The sequence below is a fragment of the Apis florea genome, unplaced genomic scaffold (genome assembly GCF_048593485.1).
Source record: "Apis florea isolate Af1SG1 unplaced genomic scaffold, ASM4859348v1 contig_3391_pilon, whole genome shotgun sequence".
NCBI lineage: Eukaryota > Metazoa > Arthropoda > Insecta > Hymenoptera > Apidae > Apis > Apis florea.
The window spans coordinates 3,849,593-3,873,243 of NW_028256754.1; positions in this window are offsets into that span (position 1 = coordinate 3,849,593).

Here is a 23,651-nt window from a genome sequence, read left to right on the forward strand (position 1 = left end):
TTCTTTCATCTCTTCTTAAAAATTTTATCACAATTATTCAACAATAACTTAATCCAATTAAAACAATTCCATTCCCTCGAAATATTTAAATATATTAAATTCCTTCTCCTTTTATCGACGAAAAAGAAACTTCAATAAAAATTCACTCAAATTCACCAATGACAATTTGACTCGTTCAAGTGCCATCTAATTCCATATAAATTCCATAAACAATTCCTATATTCAAACTCCATACACGTTTATCAAGTAATCAATCAAATCTAGGCCCACAAAGTTATCAAAAATCCAGTAAGGAAACGTCACGATTCCAACACAGTTAACTTTCATGATGAACCAGACACACTGATGTTGTCAATGACTGAATGTTCTCTCAATGAAATCGTTCTTTTTCGAGAGAATGAGACTGCTCGGCACAGGGAGATCGGTTCCTCGAGATCGTGCCTCCTTCGAACAGGTAGAATTCTCTTCATCTTCCTTCCCTTCTCTGCAATCGCTGACTCTGTTCTCCGTCTCCCTTTCTCTCGATTCACAACTTCAATTTTTCTATTTTTCGCAGACAGGTTGGACCGTAGCAGCAATTTTCGGCACCGTCTATCTCCTTTCGACCCGATACATCGCGATCCGTTCACTCTCCTTCTCGTTACGAGGCAGCTTCATGCCCCAGGCGCCTATCCTTTGTCTCAGAACTCGAACAACCGATCCTTGAAAGTGTCGTAACCTCGCGGTGTCCTTAAATTCTGTCCCGTATGCGTCATCTACGCGGATTCTCCGCTCGTATCGATGATTCGGCACTCGTCTTCGGCACTTTTTATTACGCGGTCGACGACACGACAAGAGGAGAAGGATGGGGAACTTTGGCAAGGGATGAATAATTTTTCCTTTAACTGGAATTTTTCCTTTGTGAGATCGTTTTTTTTGTCTCGTATATGGCTATTGACGCGCGTCACTTTAGTTTTTATGATTCTTCACGATTGTCAATTTCGAATTTGGATAAATAAGCTTGTTGATGTGATTTGCGATGAAAAATTGTAATGATGATTTGTAAAATGTAGAAATAATTTTTTGAGATAGTTTAAATATTACTTAATGTCTTATATAAGATGTTTGGATATAATCTTCTTCTTTTTTTTTTTTTCATTAATATTATTTAGTTTCGTTTTGTTAATCTTATATTTTCTTGAATTTTGTAGATTTTAAAAAATTTGCAAACTAAATAATTGTTAAAATTGTAAAACGAGAAAATAACGATTAATATTCAAAAGTGAAATTTAAATCTTAATTGACCTTTAAGAGATTAAAGAGATATTTATACAAATTTAATATTATTTAATTATTTTGATCGTATATAAAAAGCGAACAAAAAATTTAAAAAATAATTTAATTTTGTAAATTATTATTCATTAATTTTTATTAAACAGTAAAAATTCTGTGTGAGTATTTAGAAATAATTATTAAACAATATTTATTTGTATTAATTATGTAAACAAAATTTTAAAATATTAATCTATTAAATATCCCTTGAAATATAATTCACGTATATCTGTAAAAAAAATGACGTTCGAAATGTCATAGGTCACAACCGAGAAAGACTATATTTTAAAATAAAGTTCGAAAAGAGTAAGATGTCAGGTCGCGAACCAATGACCCGAAATTCCCGATATTCGTAGTGAAATATTAGAAAGTGATACTAAAATATTTTAAAATTATCATTATCTACTCGATACATTCGTACAGCAACATTTTAACAAAAATATTTTATTTTAAGGAAACGAAATGTTCAATGGAAATCAAAGCTTTATTCTTATCATTATTAATATTTATGATAATATTTTCAAAAAACTGAATTTTCATTCACGTTACATAACAATATTTTTACATTATTGTTCCATACAGATTTTGATATCAATATTTATTAAAATTATGATAATTACTAATTTTTTAATTCATATACGTTTTTAGGAATTATTTTTTTATCGATTTTCCAAGATATGTTCCGATTACGCACTATTCCAACAAAGAATATAAATACTTTCCAGGAAGAAGGAAAAGTACATTTAATGTCGAGTTTGCGTCCTATCATGGACAACTGTTTTGAATTGGCAAAGGTTACTGGAATCTCCTGCAATTGCCCATATCAATAAATTCTTTCATGATGTTCCTGTTTAAATTCAACATCGATGTAAATGGTTATCTTTTCCGTGAAATCCTTGTGCTTCTGAATATCCTTAGAATTCGAATGCTATACATATGCTTTGTATAATATAAAAATATATATTCAACGTTTATAACATTCGAATTCAATATTTATATCATCCTTTATATTAATTTTTTTTAAATCGTTTAATTTGATTATACAAATTAAATTAAATAATAATAATAATTAAAATAAAATTTAAAAAAATAGATTTAAAGCCTAAAACTAAAAATATTCGTTTATAGAAAATTATTTCTCTCCTTCTTGATATCGGTTATTCTAAGAAAAAAGCCAATTGTTTATATTTACATATATTTTTTATCGACGATTAAATATTGATTTTGTGAAATGAAGAAATTCTAAAAAATTATGCATACTTAAGATTATAGCAGATGAATTATCATAAATAATCTTGGTTTATATAATATATTAATCAAAGGTAATTAACAGCAAGAGGAGTAAACAGGGAATGGCAATTTGAAAGATAATATAGAAAGAAACCGAGTTTGGTGCAAGAAATGAGAAAGAGCGGTGACAAATTAGTTAAAAAAGTATCACAAACGAAAGCATTGAATCCCGAAAAAGCAGCGTACTCGATCGGGAGAATTCGAGTCGGTCAACGCTGATAAATGACGTGATTTATCAATCGGTAACAGCATTGTATTCTGGCAAGGTAACGCGCTCGTTCGAATATCGCAAAGCAAGCGAAAGAAAAAAAAAAAAAAAGAAAAAAAAGAGAAGGAAAAATTACACGAATTCGGATGGGAACTTTTACCACACCCACCACATTCCGCGGACATGCTCCGTGGGAATATCATCTTCTTCTGCGGCCAATCCAATACTCTTTTTTTTTTCTTTTTTCCTTCGCGCAGAAGAAACTTTGGAAATACCGAGGACTTCGTGGAAGTTGCAACGAAAGTTACTCGTTTTTACGCGGGTGAGCCACATTTGTCCCGCAAACAGATTGTTACGAACATATGAGGCATATGAGCGATAATAACAGTAATAATGGAAAGTTTTTTACGAGTAATGCAAGGTGAAATAAATATTAATGAATCGATAATTGCACGTTTCTTATTTGTTTGAAGTAAACAGAAAGCTGTTGTTATAAAAGATTGCGAATAATTTAAGATAAATATATTATTATTAAATATATTAATAACTTAATGTGTAATTATATTTTTATCTCAATACAATACAGTATTAATTTTCCAAAAAACACTTTCACGTTCTCAATAATCACGAAACAAAAATATATGAAATCTAAATAAAGATTGCTCTATTTGAAATTTTTTATAAGCTATTTATATCCCTAGATCCATTAATAGTATCAAACAAAGCCCACGTGTTTCTAAGAATAGCATAAATTCAAAATAACTCTTTCATTTCCTTTTACGCAATCACCAGCCCACGCGGATCGATTCCCACACGATTCCCATCCCCGTACACACCCCAAACATCTGGAAACTTTTCAGAAAAATATTTTCATCCATTCGAGATCACGTGAAGCCGACTCGAAGTGCAACAATATCCCAATTCAGCGTATCGTCACGAGCACCATTTCAAGAAGAGTAATTAGATTCCAGAGAAGGAAGATACACGTGTTCAAGGCATAGGAGTTAATCGAGTCGTGGGTGAGTCTTGAACGAAACAAAAGGAGGGTGGCACGAGTTCACAATAGACCGTAACCCGGCAAACTTTCTCTCGCCCGAGAATTCCATTTGGAGGGTGAAAACGAGGCGTATATCCCATCGTATGGACCAAGGGGATGAAAACGAAACGAACTTTGCCTCGTATCAGGTCTTCTTGTTCCTTCTTCGCGCGCTTCTCTCTTCCGGCTCTTTCATTATATCGCATTTTCTTGAGGAGAAACGACGTATGACAGGTGTTCGCCACGTGCACCTTATATGATCACCACTCTTTAATAAGATAGTATTCACAGAGAGAAACGTTTTGAATATGTATATAAAATTTTTATTCGATGAATTCTTTATTTCGATATAAAAATTTTCTGGTAATAATTGAAAGTGTATATCCCCTAAAACATTTTGAAAAAAAAAAAACATTTTTTAGGGCGTTGATTTTGTTATGTTTAAACATTTTATTGAGTTCTGCGATTCTTGCATATGCATGCGATTCTTAATTTGTAGCATTTAAATGTTTTATTTGTTTTTTTTCGTTAAAAAAAAAAAAAGTAAAATTTTTATGATTATTTAATAATTGAAATTAATTAAAAATCATTTCAATTCAATTGATATCGATAATTTTATCAATTTCGAATCAAAAGTTATCTAATATAAGCGAGATTTAAAGATTTAACTCTTGGCGCGATTCTAACGACAACGAGAGGATGTTATTTCAGTTTTTAAGGTCAGTTTTACAACCGTTGTAATATATGTTCTTAATTGAAGAGTAGCTTAGCCCGTGTCAGCCGGCTTTGCATGTGCAACGCTCGAAAACACGTTATAACTTGTGTCTTCCTCGAGCGTGTATTACGCAATATACGTGTCCCGCCGTGTAATTACGCGATGACGACTATACGTGAAATTCTAGGGTTGTTGAAAAGAAAGTCTGTCGCAGTTTTAGGGTTACATGACGTTACTGATTCTTTAAGGGAGATTCGAGATATTGGATTATCTTTAGGCAAGCTGTGGGTTATAATTACTTACTAATATAACAGGATAAATATGGAAAATATGAATAATCATGTTTTTCAAATTGTTTGTAAAATTTTTTTTTTCAGAAAATGAATTATTATATTTATATAATATTATATTCTTCGAATTAAAATAGTTAAAGTTATGAGAAAGAGAATTAACTTGAAATTTCATTAACGAATAAAAATTTAATATCAATTGAAAAATAAATTATTAAGCTGTACAAAGAAGTACTTTAATGTTAAATTCTTTCTCAAAAATTTATTTTCTGACTGAATAAAATTATTAGTATCGATGATATTTCCATTAACAAGAATTATCCGAAAACGTGCAATTTGATCGAGAAAACAAGATAACTTTCGGCAGAAGAAGCAATCAATCTGTATTTTCTATCTGTGATAAAATGTTATTATAATAGAATTTAAATAATCAATATCAATAGACATATCGAATTATTATACAATATCTGTAATGAAGTAATAATAAACAATTTAAACAAATTTCTATCTAGTTAATACAACGATATAATTTGTTTAAAAAAAATATATAAAGTTATTCGAGATGTCTACTGAATGATGTTCATATGCACTGAATTATTGAACCATGAGTGATCAGAATTCCAATATTTAATTTAGATTACGATTTATGAAATTCAATTACATATTTCATATACATATTTATTAATCTTAAGTTCATCCAATCTTCAAACATTCATAATCAATTCTCTTAAGATTTTTAAGAAATTATATTATTGAAAAAATACATACGTGTACCATATAAATATGAAAGTATACGTATATAAGTACCTCTTTTATTATTATTTTTAAATGAGCGTGTGCAAGACATTTGTTAAATGGTACCATGATCGTGATACGTGATGCAGATCTGTATAAACTATAAAATTTAATTTCGTTAAATAATCTATAATCATGAGCATCAATATTGAAAAGTTGTTGTGATTGTCCATGAACGAGGAACCGAAGAATTGTTCGATTGTTGGGAGGATGGCGTGCATGTAAGAAGAATTAAACGATGGATCTATCGTTGCCTGAAAGGAAGAAGCGGAAGAACAAAGAAAGGAGGAAGAGCAAAGAAGGAAGGCTTCGCGTTATGCGAAGGAGAAGACGATTGATGAATGGTGAACGGTGGTTCTGAGAAATAAAATTGATCGTTTGATTAATTGAAAAAGATTCCTCGAATTAACGGTAGTGTTGAACAATTGTTTGGAATAGTATGGTTTACAGGTAGTCGTGAGGATAATATTGATTAAAGATGTCAGAAATTTGATATGTAATATCTATATTGAATATTATTGTATTTTTGTGAGAATGATTTGAAATTAAACATAAAAAAAGATCATTATCATTGATATAATAGACTTTTATTTTATATTATTATATTATAATACTTTTTTTTCGTATTAGTAATCAAGATTAATTATACATATTAATCAGAATATTTTATAATTTTGTTTATTCATTTTTTTAAGGAATTGTAAATTGATAATTTAAATAATTTATAATTTATATATATAATCATAGTGTATAATTATATATCATCATAGTGTATATATAAATATAATATAGTATATAAGTTCATTTCAAATAATTTTGAAACAGTTTGAAGACCTTGATAAAATATTAATCTAATTTTGAAATTCCTGATATCGCTTAACTTATTCTACGAAAACGAAATGAGAAGCAATTAGTTGAAGGGATGAAGAAAACGAACGAGTGCGCGCCTTGAAAGAGACAGTCCATTATATTCATCGTAATTCACTTTTTTTACGTTCGTAGATAATTAAAAAAGAAATCATACTTCGCAGATATTCATGGTCTACTGAATCATATTTTGCTCTGAAAAAAAAAAAAAACAATTATCTATGAATATTATGGCGATATAAATCAACTAGAAAAAAAAAATCGAAAATTCAAAAAAAGAAATGAGAATTAATTAATTCAATTATTTATTTTCACTATTAAAGCATAAATAAAATGAAACAGAAAATAAATTGATCATTTTTTATTTTAATTTAGAAGATTAATATTGAATAAAAAAATTTATTCATATAATTTCAAAAAATTATGTTACTAAGATTATCAATAAAATATTTTTACTTTTAAAGAAATTCGATAATATTTCCAATCTCGAATCAATTGATGAAAATTTCATTTGTAAATATCTTGGTTAATTGGTTATAATAAATTAAAAATCTTATTAAATAAATTCATTGAAAAAATTAACACAATTAAAATATATTTAAAACTACTATTATAGTATTAGCAAAAAAATATTAAAAGTTATCGAAATTTCAACAATTTTTCTTTTCTTTCTTATATTATGAAAATTATACTTTTTCTTCAACATTAAAAATCGATGATTTTATCCTTATAATGATAGTACTCATTATAAGAGATCTTTAAAGGGGATGAGATACGTACGGCTTAAACGTTTGTGAAAAGACGTCGAGATATTAAAACGATGCACGTGTCGATAAATATTGTTTTCCCACACGAAAACATTGAACATCCCCCGTTTACCAATTAATAATTATCCTTGGAAGCAACGTATTTAAACGTTGAGACGTATACAGAGAACGAATCATAGGGTCGAGAACCATTCGCACAGTTAGATTCGGCGGAGTACATGAGTCATGTCTAATCAAGAGGGCCAATAATTGCGTCTAAGGGTCTTAAATACATTCGATTGAACAGCAAGCCTCGTATTTGCTAAAACATCATCGAGATTAGCCGGTTTGTGTCCAGCGTTGTCGGAAGCCGTATATTTAATTCGCCTTAATCGAGCAGCTTTGAGCTTGTCAATTTGTTTCGAGCGTTCCGATTGTCATATAATGATTCTAATTTGTTATGTCGATTATGAGAATCGCTTCGAGAATTTGGCGAAAATTGATGTATATTGAAAAAGAAATATTGTTGTTAGATTATGAATATTTATGTATTATATATTATATATTTATGTATTATGTTTTTGTATTTAAAAATTCTTATCAATTTGTTGTTCTTATTAAACTTTAAGATAATTTGTAAAACAATATTCTTATAATCTTTATTTGCTTTAATATCGATTCAAGATGATTCTTTCTCTATTGATTGTATCTTGAATCGTTTCAATTATGCTTTTATAGAGGATCTACTCAAGAATTTTAATGTGGTGATATAACAAGATGGGTAATAAAATATCCGTATACTATAAAAAAAAGACAAGCCATGTCAAATATAGTTGTTAAAATTCCGAATGAAATTTCAATTATAGTAGCCTTTTCATAGCTTAATATCATTAAAAACATCAATAAAAACATAAACTTTAAACCAGCATCTAATAAAAGTTTTAAAACATATTTTAAAAGCTACAATCTTCATTCTACCCACGGTTAATCTATCTACTCAAATATTTTTCCACGATCCTTCTTTTCCAAACTTTTCATCCTTACCTCGCATATACCTTCCTCCATCAAAGAAATATTCCTCCCTGATCGAACCAATCGATTCCAATTATCTCGAGCGCGCGACGTCCTCGAAGGGCAACGATTCCGTGTCTTCGACACGAACGACTCACCACGACGAGGCCTTGTTTCCTTCCTCGTTTCGAATCTCTTTTCGCGATGAAACTAGTCTCGATTCAACGTATTCTCAAACCATATCTCGTCGTACAGAGAATAAAGAAAGACAGAAAGGGAGAAAGTCTGTCGTGGAAGGTTTTCATCCACGCTAAACCATTTCGATGGACGCTCTCGGTTTCGACGAAATTAACGGAGTTGAAAAATGTCTTTGTCTGTCGCGCAATATCTTCCAAGACCTCGTATATCTGTTTGGCGATCAGGAAGACGGCACAAGAGGTTTCTTGACCCTTCTCTGGCGACGACAACGCGGCAAGGGAACGAGGAACGAAGGGCGTTTTCCCGCTCTCTGTGCTCGGCTTGCTCGGAACCGCTCGATGGGATCACCATGGAGACAGACGTCCCCATACCTTTATTCCCCGAGATGTTTCCCCATGAAGCTACGTCCCGCAACCCTCATACCCAACTTTTCGTACACGGCCATCCATTCGTTCCACCCTGGTCCTAAGGTCGTCGGATTGAGCTAGGTCGCATTTACCCCCCCGAAGATCCTCGAAGGAGTCGGCGAGGATTTTTGGGGCGACAAGGCGCGGGAAAGCGACGTGGAACGACCCACAGTGGCGCCTTCTCCCGAAAAGCTGGCTAAAATTTGTAAATTTCGCGCGTTCTTCGTGAGAATGAAAATAATTTTTCGAGTTTATCGGGTTTGAATGTTTCCTTGTTTAAATGTTAAATTTAAATAAGAAAAATAGAAAATGTTTTATGTATGAATTTTCTTTTAAAAAGGAAGGCTACTTGAAATATCAAGAGCTACATTTTAAAAAATGTCATTTGTTTGTCCTGATATATACATAATTAATATTTCATAGTGGTAAAACGTTACTAGTTACCTTAAAAATTGTATTTTTGGGAAATACAATTCTGTCATTGAGCAATTCTTTTGTTCGCGATCATGCAACTTTGTTTAATTTAGATTTGAACAAATAATACATCTTATTTTGGATCAGTTTTATGTTAGATAACTAAGAAAGTTCTTTTGTTCCATTATGAAAGTAGAAAGTATGTCATAAAATGGATGGATATATATAAAGTATTATTTTAAAACTTGCTGTTTTATAGAGAGCTAAGAATAATTAATTATATGAAAAATATTTTGTATCTAGAAACCGCACAGTATAAAAATAAGAAAGTTGTAAAATGGTTAAGTTATTTTAAGCCTATTTCTAAAAATAAGAATATTAATAAATACCAATTTTCTTAAGAGTAGAATTTCTATATAAAAATATTATACACTGATAATTAAAGTTAAGGTATTATGAAAACAATTAAATATATATATATAATTACATAATATATATATATATAAAATTATATATATTTATCTAAATAATTATATATAATTATACTTCCATTTAAATAGAAAATAATGTTAATGTTGCTATTAATTATAAAAAATTCATAGATAATCAATTTAAATTTAATTCGATAATTGTAAAATTTAAAAATTTGAAAATTTTTATAAAATTTATAAAATTTTAATGTATACTTTATATTATATAGCTATAATTCGAAGATTATATCATCAATGCATAAAATTTCTTTAGTTAAAATATTTATACAAAATATCTATAATTGATTATCAAGAAATAATCAAGATTTTTTTCCCTCGTTTTCTTGAGGATAACTTGCGATGTCTGTACTCGATCATATCTCAAAGTTTGACGATAATCCAGTATAAGTCGCATGCGCAGCAGTTGGCAACCTGAATAGGACTCCACCCGAATTTGGAGTTTAAACGACTCAGATCCATCCTCTTTTCATAATATATATTCAATTTAATTTGATCTTCGCTAAATCGATATATTTTAGACAATATTTGCGATTCACGTTAATAATTTCTCTTATAAGTGCATTATTGTTTAAGCTTTATTTCTTGTTAATATCCTCGAGAGAATTATTTTATCAACTTCGTTATTCATATTGATTCTATTTTAATTTGATCTGTTTTTTAATCGTATGTTCTTCAATATTTCTTGATTTAATTTATTTAATTATAACAAAAATGTAATTGTTTAAAATAAATTCGAAGATTTTTATATAAATTAAAGATATTTGAGATATTTTAAACATGTTAAATATAAATATATGTTTTGTTTAATTTATTTTTTTAAATCAATGTATCTTATGACTTATAAAATAATAAAACAATAGCTTTATCTATCGAGAGATACTCACGATTGCTATTATTCGTATTAATTTCAACATCGAATGATTATTGCTGTATGAGTTTCGAGTACTTTTGAAACTATTATCTTTTATTGCTATTGAAACAATCAATGTGGTAATACTCTTGGTAAATCAAAGCTTCATTTTCCATTATGTGACAACGATAATTCAATAGATATAAAAATCACACATTATACTATTTAATTTGTTCTCTTCATTCATCATCTAAAACAAAATTTTCATTCTTAAGAAAAAGTTCATCGAACTTCTTTACTCAATTAATTATTTCACTATCTATTTCTCTTTCTCTGATAAAATCGAATTCTTTATCATCAAAAAAAAAAAAAAAAAATATCTTAATCTTTCTATCCACATTGTTTCAAATATTTAACTGATAATATGGCGATCATTTCGTCACATAGCCAGTATTATAAACTTCACAAGAATTCCGATAGCATAATTTAAAAATTTCGAAATAATTAAAAAAATAAGAAAAAAGTGGTAACTTATATATGTTATATACTTATTATTATATTTTAAAACTAATTAAAGTTTAAAAAAAATCAATGCTTTACAGTGATTATTTTCCGAATCAAAATAAAATTTTTTTTATCAGATATTAATTTACTACAGTCACGAATTCAATCCATCAAGTTGGTCAAGTTCTTAAAATTCCACAGCAAATCCATCCTTTCTCGCGTTTCTCATTTATACAAGGATCGAGCAATCGAGCGAAACAGATAGGCCAGCATCATTTTCATTTTCGTGTATTATTTATCGTGGCTTTCTATTAAGATCTTTCCGGTGATTTTTTCGTCTCGAAATAGCCACATCGATCGCGAGGCCTCGAGTTGAGTCAGGTCGCGGTCACGAGGGTGTTGCACCACGTTGCGCCACGCTTTGCGCCACGTTGCACCAGTTGCGGAGATTCAAGGGGAAATGCCGTCGTTCGTATTTGCGGAAGTCGGCCACCGTTGCATTTTCCTTCGTTTGATTTGTAATTCACGTATATACGCCTTGATTTCTTCATCGAGAGGAAGAGAGGATGATAAGAGATTGGAATTTTTAATCTACGATTATCAGAAATTTTTGGATGTGAATCGATCTGAATAAATGTAAACGGTGATAAATATCGATTGAAGATATTTTTTTGTAGACACGTGTTTTATATACACGTGTATGAAGATCGATAATTCGATGATTGATTTAGATTTATCTAAATATTCCAGATTTGAAGACTTTTATTCGAAACAAAGATAAGAATTTTAAATAATGAATATTCTTATTTTTAAAAATAATGTAGAGAAAGTTCACTGATAAAATTTATTTTGTATCAGTGAGTTGGAATGAATTTATTCGAAGATAATAAGATTACTTTGCACAAATTTTTGTAATTGTAATTGCATATTGCATGATGATATCTCTGATATTTCTTACGGAGATGACAATTTTTACGCAAAGCAAAAATTATTTCAAGAGAAAAATTATTTAAATTAATATAAAACATCAAGATAATAAATAATTTCAATACACTTCATCTCTAACTAATTAAAAAGCACGAATGATATTATTTAACAAATCTTACTTATCACAATTTCTATCACGATAATCTAACCGCATAATTCTCTTCAGGGATAAGGCGGAAACAATCGAAAAAAAATCGTGCAAATTATAATCTCTTATTATCACCGTTTTAACCGAATTATGCGCTAATAATAATTCAATTTGTTATCGCGTAGCTCTAATACGATTACTCCATTGCCAATATCCCAAAAATATCGCATCGTTAATCCAAGTTATTATCGTTCATTTTGCATCTCTTGCGATATTTCCATCGATACGAGATGATGAAAAAAACATGAGATTGATATACCATGGGAGAAAAGAAATTTTCGCGATTAATGAAAGAACACACGTTTCATGGGATCGAGGGGCATCTGTCCAAATTCTCTTTTTTTTTTTTTTTTGCTTTCTCTCCCTTTCTTCCAGTTATAATGCAATATCCTAGGAGCTTAGAGGGAAATTAGAGAAAATTTGGGGCGTTTCCCATTTTTTCCCCCCTCTTTTTCTTCATCTAGGAAGGGAAAAACTCGATGCATCGTGGGTAAAACGCATGAAGATAAGTTTGTTATGCAGATAAAAAAATTACGGTATTCAATGAATCGAAGGCGACGGTGTATGACGGTGGTAATTTTGTCAAGATGTTAAAAGATTGCTTGTAAAAAATTTGAGTTATCGTTATCATAAATATGTATCAATCCTGAAAAATGTTTTCATATATTTTTATGGGTTTTCATGTATTTTTTCATTTACATTTTTAATTACATTTTTTAATTTCTTATAGATACAATCTGTTATTATATATTATACTTATATATTCTATATTTATTACATCCATATTCTATGTTATATTTATCTTAAATATTCTCTTTTCTTTTATCTTTTTATCTACATATACATATATTTATATATGAATGTATACTTAAAAGTTTTTTTCATATTTCATTATATTATATGTAAATATACCTATAAAAAAAATTCTACGTCGTATGATTTAGTTTAATTGATTCTAGTTTTCCTAAAATTGTTCATTTCTTGCTTTTAAATTTAATATATTAATTTAATTAATCATTTATGATGTTCCTATCTCTTGTCAGATAAGTTAAGATCCTATTATAAGAGTATTTCGTTTCTATGAAATTTCTCCTTGTTTCCATTTGTCTTGCATAAGCAAAACACTCTCACATGGAATAAAATTTGACAGCATGTGCAAATTTCGCATGGAACGAAGTGAAAGATTCTTCCTTTCTCTTTCTGTTCGTCTCCTCTTCCGAACGACAATGGCCACCTGAACACGTCGCTTTTGTCAGAATTCCAGGAGGAAAAGTGGCTGTTGAATAATGCAACATCGGTTCCACGATGCAGTGAAAATGGACGGTCGGTTTTCCGTTTATCTGGCCTTCATTGCATTCAGAATGGTTTGTTCTTGGTCAACTTTTCTGCCATTTTCAAATCATAGTTTGCCCGCTACGGTGTTTACGAGCCTCTATTTGAAGCGGAGCGTTTACCAGCTCCAGCTAAAATTTGCCGATTGCGTTGTTCCAACAGAGTCGTTTTCAACTCGATCTCTTGAAAAAATGAAAATTCGATTGAACTTTTCGATATTCTTTCTTAATACTCCTCTTGATTGAAAAATATCGATATTTTCATTTTTTTATTTTGAATATAGAATAATTAAAATGCTGTTTCTAGAAATATATAATTTAAAATTTTAATTTAATTATAAATTATAGTTTTATACCACGACTGGTCATTTTTTTTATAATTATTAAATTTTTAAGAAATTTAAATCTTTTATACAGGATTTTGCTATCAGCGTTATTTATAATTTTGCAGAGAAATAAAGATTTAAGATTTTTGCAATTTTCTTTCTTGATTTTTCTCTTGATTCGAAGAATATTCTATTTATCATATCTATGGATGTAGAATGACCTATATTCAACTTTTTATCTTAGTAGATATAATCTGTAGATTTGATTATAATTTGTTAAATGGATTATAGTATATAGATAGTATAATTTTATAAGATAAAATGTCTATTTATTTTTCGATGATTAAATTTCATAGCAAATTTTCGATATCATACATGTCGTAGCTACACTTGCGATATGTTTAATGATATACAAATTTAATTGACGAAAAATATAATGTAATTTGTATTCGTTATTATATAAATTCGTTTCGCAAGCACCATTTGAGCATTGATTATTTAGATAAGATCACGATAATTTATACTTGGATGATTGGTAATTAGCACACCTGTTTCATTATCTAAGTGAAACTTTCGAAAGAGGGAAGAAATTAAACGTTTTAAATTAAGTATATATTATAATATAAATTAAATTACAAAGCAAGCAATATCCATTTCCTCACTTTAATTTTAAAGAGTTGCATCTTTGAATAATTAATAATTGTCCTTGTTTCTTTAATATACGAGATATAATTCAGATAATATAATGAAATAAATGAATTTTTATAATATATATGTATACATAATAAATATTCACAAGTAGCAACGAATATTACGTTATTCAAAACAAAACAAAATCAAAAAAAAAAAAAAAAAAGAAAAGAAAAGGAAACGAAAGAATACCAGAATTTTCTAATCAATCCGTTCAATCTGATATTAGTTGCTATACTTTTCACTATCACACCTGTCAAATATCAACAAGGTATCGACTTTTCTGTGGGATAGTACTATAGTATATGTTGCAAGTTGCATCAAGATAATGCATCAATATCAGACCGAACGATCGTAGGGTGTCAAAGAATTTTTTTTCTCTTGCAGTCCAAACAAACGATAGGTAGAGGTATCGTCTTTCTTGAGGAACACGTCATGAACACATGTCGTGCTGTGGAAAAATTCACTGCCTGTCTGGCTACGATTGCAAAGTTACACGATTATAAAGAGGCCTCTGTATGCGTATCGAAAAGCAAAGTTCAGTTACTAATTTTACCCCGTTCCACGATAGACTTCGATCGGTTACACATCCGAGAAAATAGTAGGTAGAGTCGAAAGGGAGCCATTAGTATCTTTTTCAATTTAAATTACACTTATCGTTGGATTCTTTCGTTCGATCTTTAGCTTCTAATTCTAAATGATCGTCAAGTTTGTTGATGAATGAATCAAGAGAATTTTCTCGATCGAAGAAAATTGTTTCACGACTGATTTCTATAGTTATTTTGTTTCTTTTTTCCCCAAGAAATTATATTTTTTAACTTTTTTATAAAAGATATTACTCATTCTTTTCTTTTATATTATTTTCTACATGTTTTTGGATATTTTTGAACGGTAATAGTATAAAACTTATACAACGAACCAATTAACAAATTTTAATTAAATCTGTTTCATTGATAATTTAGAACGAATATTTTTGAGCAATATATCAAATTTCGATAAACGTTTGTCGACAATTGCAATCATTACAAATTTTAAATTGAGAAATTTTTTTCATCATGCAAATTCATTGATAATTTGAAATCGATATTTGAATGATATTTGTTCCATATTCACTGATAATTCAAAAACAAATTTATTTTCGTCTAATTTTTTCTTCTCTTTCATAATCGATACTTTATTGAGAATATGGTTCGTTTTTTCTCGATTTGAAATATCGAAGAAAATCGATAATCGTGGAACGACGATCGAAAGCAGGATCGATCTTGACAGCTCGAGGCTACTTATCATTCTTTGTCGCGTTTCCGTTGGAAATACGTGTCGGAAATCACACCTTCCACGTGTTACTATCAACGATAATTAAAGAAGTGAGAACCATTTGAAATGAATGAACATAACCGTGGAAATTACGAATTAGACAATGAACGCGATTCATTGACGCGAAATCATTGGCGAGGCCATCAAGTGGATGTTTTTTAACCATCGTGTTACATGAGAACACGTGTCTCTCATAAGACAAATAATTTCTTCATAGATAGATAGTATTTTCGAATTAAAATATCTTCTATCTAAAATATTTAAAATCTTTTTAAAAAAAAATTCATAATTTTTCAGCAATCTTTTCTTCTTTTCTCTTTTTCTTTTCATTGTAGCAGAGTTTTAAATCAAAAGTGATCGATGATATTTTCTCTCGATCAGGTAATTAATTTAATAAAAACGATCAGCGATCCGCAAATTCAGAGGAAGAATTCTTCTCGGCCAAGATTGGAACACGATGTTCGAGATTTTTCGTGCTTCTTTGTGGACACCGAGGCGTACAACCGGACCAAGAAGTCACGAATAGTGCGTGCATTCGTATTCCAGCTGTTCGGGTTGCTTAAATTTACGACTTTCGTCCTTTTCTCGTTTCCTGGAATTGCCGAGGTATGCGCTCAAATGGTGGAAACACACACGGTACAAGTAAATTAAATTGTTCGCGGGTGACCGAAATATTCTTTTTCTTCGCTTGACTATCGACGAGTATTCAACGTTCTCGGGCCAAGATAAAGAAAGGAAATGTTAATGAGGCGGTAACTGAAGTCTAACTGGTTAGACTGGTGATTATAAAACAATGAAAATAATAAATAGAATGTTTTGATATCTTTAAGATCAATGAAAAGAAGACAATATAGTGAGAATGAAATTTTTCTTTTTTTATAAGTTTTGTTTAGATCAATATTCAATTAACAGTAATATTTCTATTTAAGAATGTAACAATTGTAAGATTTAAAAATCAAAAACTCATTAATTCTATAGATTCTCGCATAAACGTTTGTCCTTAATTATACTATTCTTTTTATAAACGACTAATCGAATATCTCTATCTGTGTCTCTCTCTTTTCCTCTTTTCTTTTTTGCCAACAAAACAATACAAAAAAAAAAAAAAACCATTTTCTTCGTCTCTATAATTTACACATCATTCACGAATCCTATAATTAATCAACCTCATCAAATCCTCTCTCCATTCCCATCAACTTCTCTGTCTGTTAATACATATTATCGCGCAACAAAATATAATATTCAATGATATATGAATCCATATCCTTTTTAAAAAATTCAGAAAAACAGTAATCACTTATTACAATATCTTCTACTTTTACTTTACATTCAAAAATCTTGGACACGTTTTTAATCATTCATATTTCTCACTCGTTAAAGATCATAGAATTACAAGTATCGATATCGAAAAGCTTACAGAAAATGCCAAATAAATATATTTTTAAACGACAATACACAAAGCACGAATCGAGTCATCGAATAAACCTGCGATCGTATCGCGACTCGTGCCACGTAATTGCATGTCCATTTACGCAACTGCGAGTCGTAACAGACGCGAAAACATCGGGAATTGTCGGTCGCGACACGCGATTTCCACGCGTCATCTGCGAATCGTGGCACTGAGAAAGTAGAAAGAATCGAAACCAACCGTATCACGTTTCTTTCCCCTGTGTTTTGGTCAGAAGCTCACCTGCCGCGAAAGATGCCTGCCAGTTAATTGCAGATCGCACGAGCCTGTTCTTCTGCGAAGTCGGCCGATTTTTGCTACGAGGTTGAGGTCTTTGCACGCAGAAAAGAAAAAAGAAAAAGAAAAAAATGTTCTGACCCGGTCATTAGCGGCACGGGCAAACAGTCTCCTTTTGGGCCGGCCGCGAGATCATTAGGAAGGATTTAGGCCAGGAAAAAAAGAAAAGGATTACATTCCACGGGACGTGTAACAATGGAGGGTTGAATTCGAAAACGTTCGGCCATCTTCAAATTTTTCTTTGTTACTAATCGCGTTTTATCCTCCGTGTGAAACTTGTCGTCACCGATTAAGCTTAACGATATTTCAACCAGATTTAGTTTCGTTGTATATGGGAAAACGCAACGTTTGTATTATGCAATTTTTAAATTTGTTTTTAGTTTGTATTTACCTATTGCTTTTTTATGAAATAAGACAAAATAGAAAAAAAATCTATTTTTTTCTAGCTCTGCTAAAAAGAATGTGATAAAATATAAAAATTACTCAAATTGGCATCGAATTTTCAAGTTATTGTATTATCAATCTTAATTTTTGTGTATTTTTTTTATAAATATGCGCTTGCAATACCACGATTATTTATTATTAAAAATCGATATTGATTGACAAATATTATAATCCATCATTTCTGTTTCTTTTCCCGCCAATATATCGCGTTTTGTGCCTCGAATAATTTATTTCGCGCGTCGGGCAGACCCGCGTGTTCTCGCTCGATTTATTTGCCACGGCTAGCACAAACCGGTCGAGTTGTAAGGTTGAAACGTAAATATATACCTCCTGTTCCATGACTTAGTTTTTGCTGATTCCAGACGGTTCACGTTTGGTTATTAATCGAGAGGAATCAGGAAGCGTCGATAGAACTCATGAATATCTCTCTACGATGTGCGAAGTTGAAACGGTGGTTAGGAAAGTTTGTATGCGTCGATTCGATACATTTGAAGATTACAGAGAAGAAGGATGATGTTTCCAGTTTTTTGTGTGGAACAAGCTCTTGGATTTATTTGGATACGAGCAAAATTTCACTCTTTTCCAACATTTTGATTCTTATTTTAGCTGCTATCGAAACGATCTTTCAATAAATCATTTAGAAGATATTCGATTAAATATCTTTTTTGAAGAATTTTTTTGAAGATTGAAATTTAAAATTTTAATAATTTTTATCTAACGATGATTTATTAATTAATAAAAAATTTCCTTATTATTATATATTCTATATGGTTTCTACTTATAAAGAAAAATATTTTATAAAGGTTTAAATATTCCTCGAAAGTTTAATTTAAACGATTCATATGCATTGAGACTTAGCACTAAAATAGATTTTAGAGAACAAAATGGAATGCTAAGATGAATAATGCTATGAAACATAACTGTTAGATAATAATTATCAGGAGAACATTTCTATGACTCAGAAAAAAGTAGCAGACTGGTCATTTGTAACATTATACAAAGTAGATTAAATACTTGATAAGTTGAAATGATAAATGATGTAAGTGTAAGAATTGATGATTTTCAATGTTTCGAAAAAAATCTTCGCAATAACTATTTCAATTTTATCTTGTAATAACATCTTAAGTTCACAATTGATCTAAACTCCACAATAACCAATAAAATCTTGTCTTTCTGAAATCTCTCTATATTAGACTCTATTCCAGAAGATAATTAAAAAGAAAATAAAAATCGAGCAAAAATGTACCAACCGACTATCTGCCGATTAGATCTTCGCTAAGACTTAAGAGGAATATAATTATTCCTTCATAGGAAAGAGACTAACGAAACACTATTCCATTAGAAGATTAACACAAGCTACTTAGAACGTCGCATAAAAATCCACTCGTTAAACATTTTCCACGGACGTTCTACCTTCTATTCTACCGCTTCGTCCATTCAACTTCAATTAGACGGGCCATTTTCAACTACACAGTAATCAAGCAGCGAATGGTGACGAAACCCTCAATCGTCCTATTTGCCGTCGAAATTAGCGCAAGCGCTTACACTTAACATCTGTTTCTTCTTCCCGCTTCTTTTTCTTCTTGCCCCGTTACTCAGCTGTCCGTGATCACGGGCAACAAATACGAAAAGAAAAATCGAACAATTTCGTCGTGAATAGCGAGAAGAAAGGAGAAAACGGGATTCTGTAATAAGTATATGTGCAGTAGAAATCCACATTTTTAAATGTCTTCGGAACCATGGTAATCAGGGAATTTTAAATAGGGATGAGGCGCTCATTTTTTGCTACTTTTGTGATTGCAAAAAATTATTATCGAAATCTAGGTAACAATTTAGATAAATAAAGTTGTGAAAGTTACGAAAATTTATGATTCGAAAGTTGGACAATTTAATATATAAATAACTTATGAAACTATTCGAAGGTTTGACTGTTAATTAAAGAAGTCGAAGCTTTGAAATTCTTGAAACTTGAAAATTGAAGAATTCCAGGATTCAAAATTTCTTAACATTATAGTTCTTGACAAAATACAATCTTACAAAAAAAAAGGAAAGAAAAAAACAATTTTCGTATCTACTTGATATTTGACCTATACCACAAAAAAATAAATAAATAAAAATAAATTGATTTGAATATCATAACCCTAACTTCATTCTATATCAACCCTACATCATCTTCATACATCAATTATCCGAGAGAAATAAAGTTCCATATACAACCACCATATGATTCAATCACCAATTCGTAGCAAAGAGAACTGACCAAGCATTCAAAAGCATCCGAGAAAGAAGGGCCCCCTCCAACTTTCCTCGCGCGACTCTCAACCCCTGCACGCATATTCGATCGTTCATCGACCCTGCCAAACTTCCGCCAGTCACCTCTAGGAGGGCTACTAGTCCCTTCAAGAATTGTCCTCGCCGATCATAATCCCGGTAATTTTCGAAATTGAAACCACCGAAAAGCGATCTCCTCTCTAAACAGGCCGGCATCTCGATGGAACGAGGAATATTTATCTTGTCGAAGGGCTTCCAGGATGAAAACACCGGGATGGTGGTGGCGGCAGGTGCTTCTGGACAATAAAACGAGCACGGGCTCCTCGATGGGTGAAAGAGAGGAGAGGAGATATGAAAGTGAACGAGGGAGTGAGTGAGAGAGAGAGAAAGGGAGAGAGAATGGAGAGAGAGATAGATCGATGAAGAAAGGACACACTCACTGCGGGCGGGGGAAGGTGGAGAAAGAAGAAGAAGAAATCCTCCTCGATGGAGTCCTCGCGATGTGATCCTGTTTAAAGATAATGGCTGCGAGGTAGACGCGTGCCAGCTGGGTAATGCTTTCGGGCCTGATTTTTATTCGTCCCTCTCCGACTCCCCTGCCCGAGCAATCTGAGGGCAGATGGCTCCGCCACCTTACTTCGCCTCTTAAGACCGATTCACGTGACCAAGGGAGGATGGAAAAGAAAAAGAAAAAAAAAAAAAAAAAAAAAGAAAAGAAAAAAAAAAGAAAAAGAAAAGAAAAAAAAAAGGTGAACGACATCCCCTTCCATCGAAATGGCGCGCGTGCGCCTGTACTTACGCGCCGCTTTTTCTTCGGCTTCGACTTCGTGCGATGTATATGTGCATACAGAGATATTGCATATGGGTAATATCGGGAATAACGTGAGGAATATTCATGATATTCCGTTATTTTTATGGATCCGCCGATGATACGTCGCTTTTTCCTATCGTCGAGGAATTTCTCAAGGTGTATACGTGTATTCTTTTTTGTTGGTTTGTCATATCGATGTTATAATAAGAAATTGTTATTCCAAGGAATATTATACTTCGTAATATTTTTAAATCAATTTAAGGAGTATGAAATTTTGAATAGTTTGATTATTGTTGTTGAATAGATTATTGAAATATTATTGAAAATAAGAGGAAAATAATATGCACCACCGATCATAAATTGGAAATTTCAAAACTGTTTTCATACTTGAATTAAAGCGGTATTTTGATTAATTCGATTTTATTGTTGAACGTGATTGTATTGTATTGCGAAATAAATGACACTTCAAATGATGTGACTGACTGGCAATTGCGTTAATATTTCGATACAGTTACATTTGAGAACCGAATATTCGTTCGATACAAATTCTCCTCTCAAAGGATTAAATCGGAAATAGGATTATATATAGGATTATATAAATCCTTATCTTAATTTAGTTTAAAAGAGGAATGTAGAAGATAGAATTATGCTTCGTATTTTGTAATTAAAGAGATTATCTAATAACATATTTAATTCAATTTATAAAAAAAAAAATCATCAATTTAAATTGTCTAAGAGGACAATATCCTTTATAACATAAATCATGATTAAAATGCATCAAAAATAAAATGAAAATTTGATACAATTATCATTACTTGTTATCGTAGTTCAGAGTTTAAAAACTTTTTGCGATTCGACAGGAAAACGATAAACTTTTTTTCAATTTCTTGATGTATGGATCGGATAGAAACATCCTGCAACAATTCACCATAACTCAATGGCTGTACACAGTAAAAGTACGCAGTCGAAGTTTAAGCATTGGCAATTTTTAAGCTTAAGGCTTTGTCCTACTAGCGCAACATTTCGCGTTCTCCAACAGGCTATTCATCTTTCATTCGTTCGCTTAACTTTCGATGGCTTGATGAATTTAAATGTAAATGCAAATCGATCCAATATCGGGTACAAAGGCAAACGACAGTTGTAAAGTCTCGAGACTCGTGTAAATGGCATTTGGAGGGTTGCAGAAGACTATGTAACGGGTGTTCCACGAATAAAACGTACACTATGTTCGATTGAATTCCAAGAAAAAATTGGATAAAAATAATGAGATCTAAATATTATTTCGCAGTATATTTATTTATCACTCGATATGAAACTGAGAATAAATAGAAAATATATATATATATATTCTGGAAGTTGAAGCATAGCTTCGTACTTGGGTATACACCTCTTATAATCGATTTTGGTAATGATAGACTGATAGTTTATGTACGTCACGTATTTGTATAATGAAAGAAGGGAGAAGAGGTCGGTACAAGAATATAAATAGAATCCCTGATGCCATGGAAGTGATTCCACCCTATTGTCGTAAGCGGTCAGTCGAAACTTCCGATCTTTACTTTCTGTCAAACTTATTCCTCTTAATGCGCGACTGTTACCTCGAAGATGTTCATTGAATTTTAATCCAATCGAATTGAACAATTTTTATTCAAAGTTAGTTGTATTGTGTATCTATGCTTAATCAAAATTCAATTTTTCCAATCACTTCCTTTCTAATACTCTAATACTTCAATTCTCATTTCTACCAACTGATACTTTAATATTTTTTTAAAATAAGAAATAATTAATTTTTACTATTCGTTTGCAAAAATTCCTAAATATTTAAATGTTAATAATCCTTACCTCGAATTGCACAAATTAAAATTACTATAAGTATTTAAATATTAATACGTATATTACTCTCAATATCTAAATCGAAATTTAGCTAATTTTAGCGATCCAAAATTCACGTTCTTAATGATTCACAGCTACTCAATATCAATAATACCGTGATATCTATTCGCATCAGATCAAATAAGAGCCAGCAACGTTGTATCAAAATCAGCTCGCATCATCATACGACGAATACGCGAAAAAAAAACCTGTAATACTTTGGATCAGATTCACGTATTCCTTCATCCCCTCGTCCATCATCGTACATATCCAATTTCCTTCTTCTTTCATCCTTACGTATGTTAAACTTCCTACGATGCGAGCGTAAATCGTACGAGTGTAAGGTACGCGACCAGTCTACAGGTAAACAATACGTAAAATCTTACATCAGGCTATAATATAATATATACACGCGTGTGTACACAGAAAAAGTTGCACGTACACGAGTGTAACGAGGGGAAGAGAGAAAGATGGAGAAAGAGAGAAGGATTGATCACAGAAGAGGCAGGTGCTGAGAGAGCGACAGCTGCGAATTTCGCGATCTTCTTTTATTTAAAGGAACCGAGCCTTTAACCCGTTT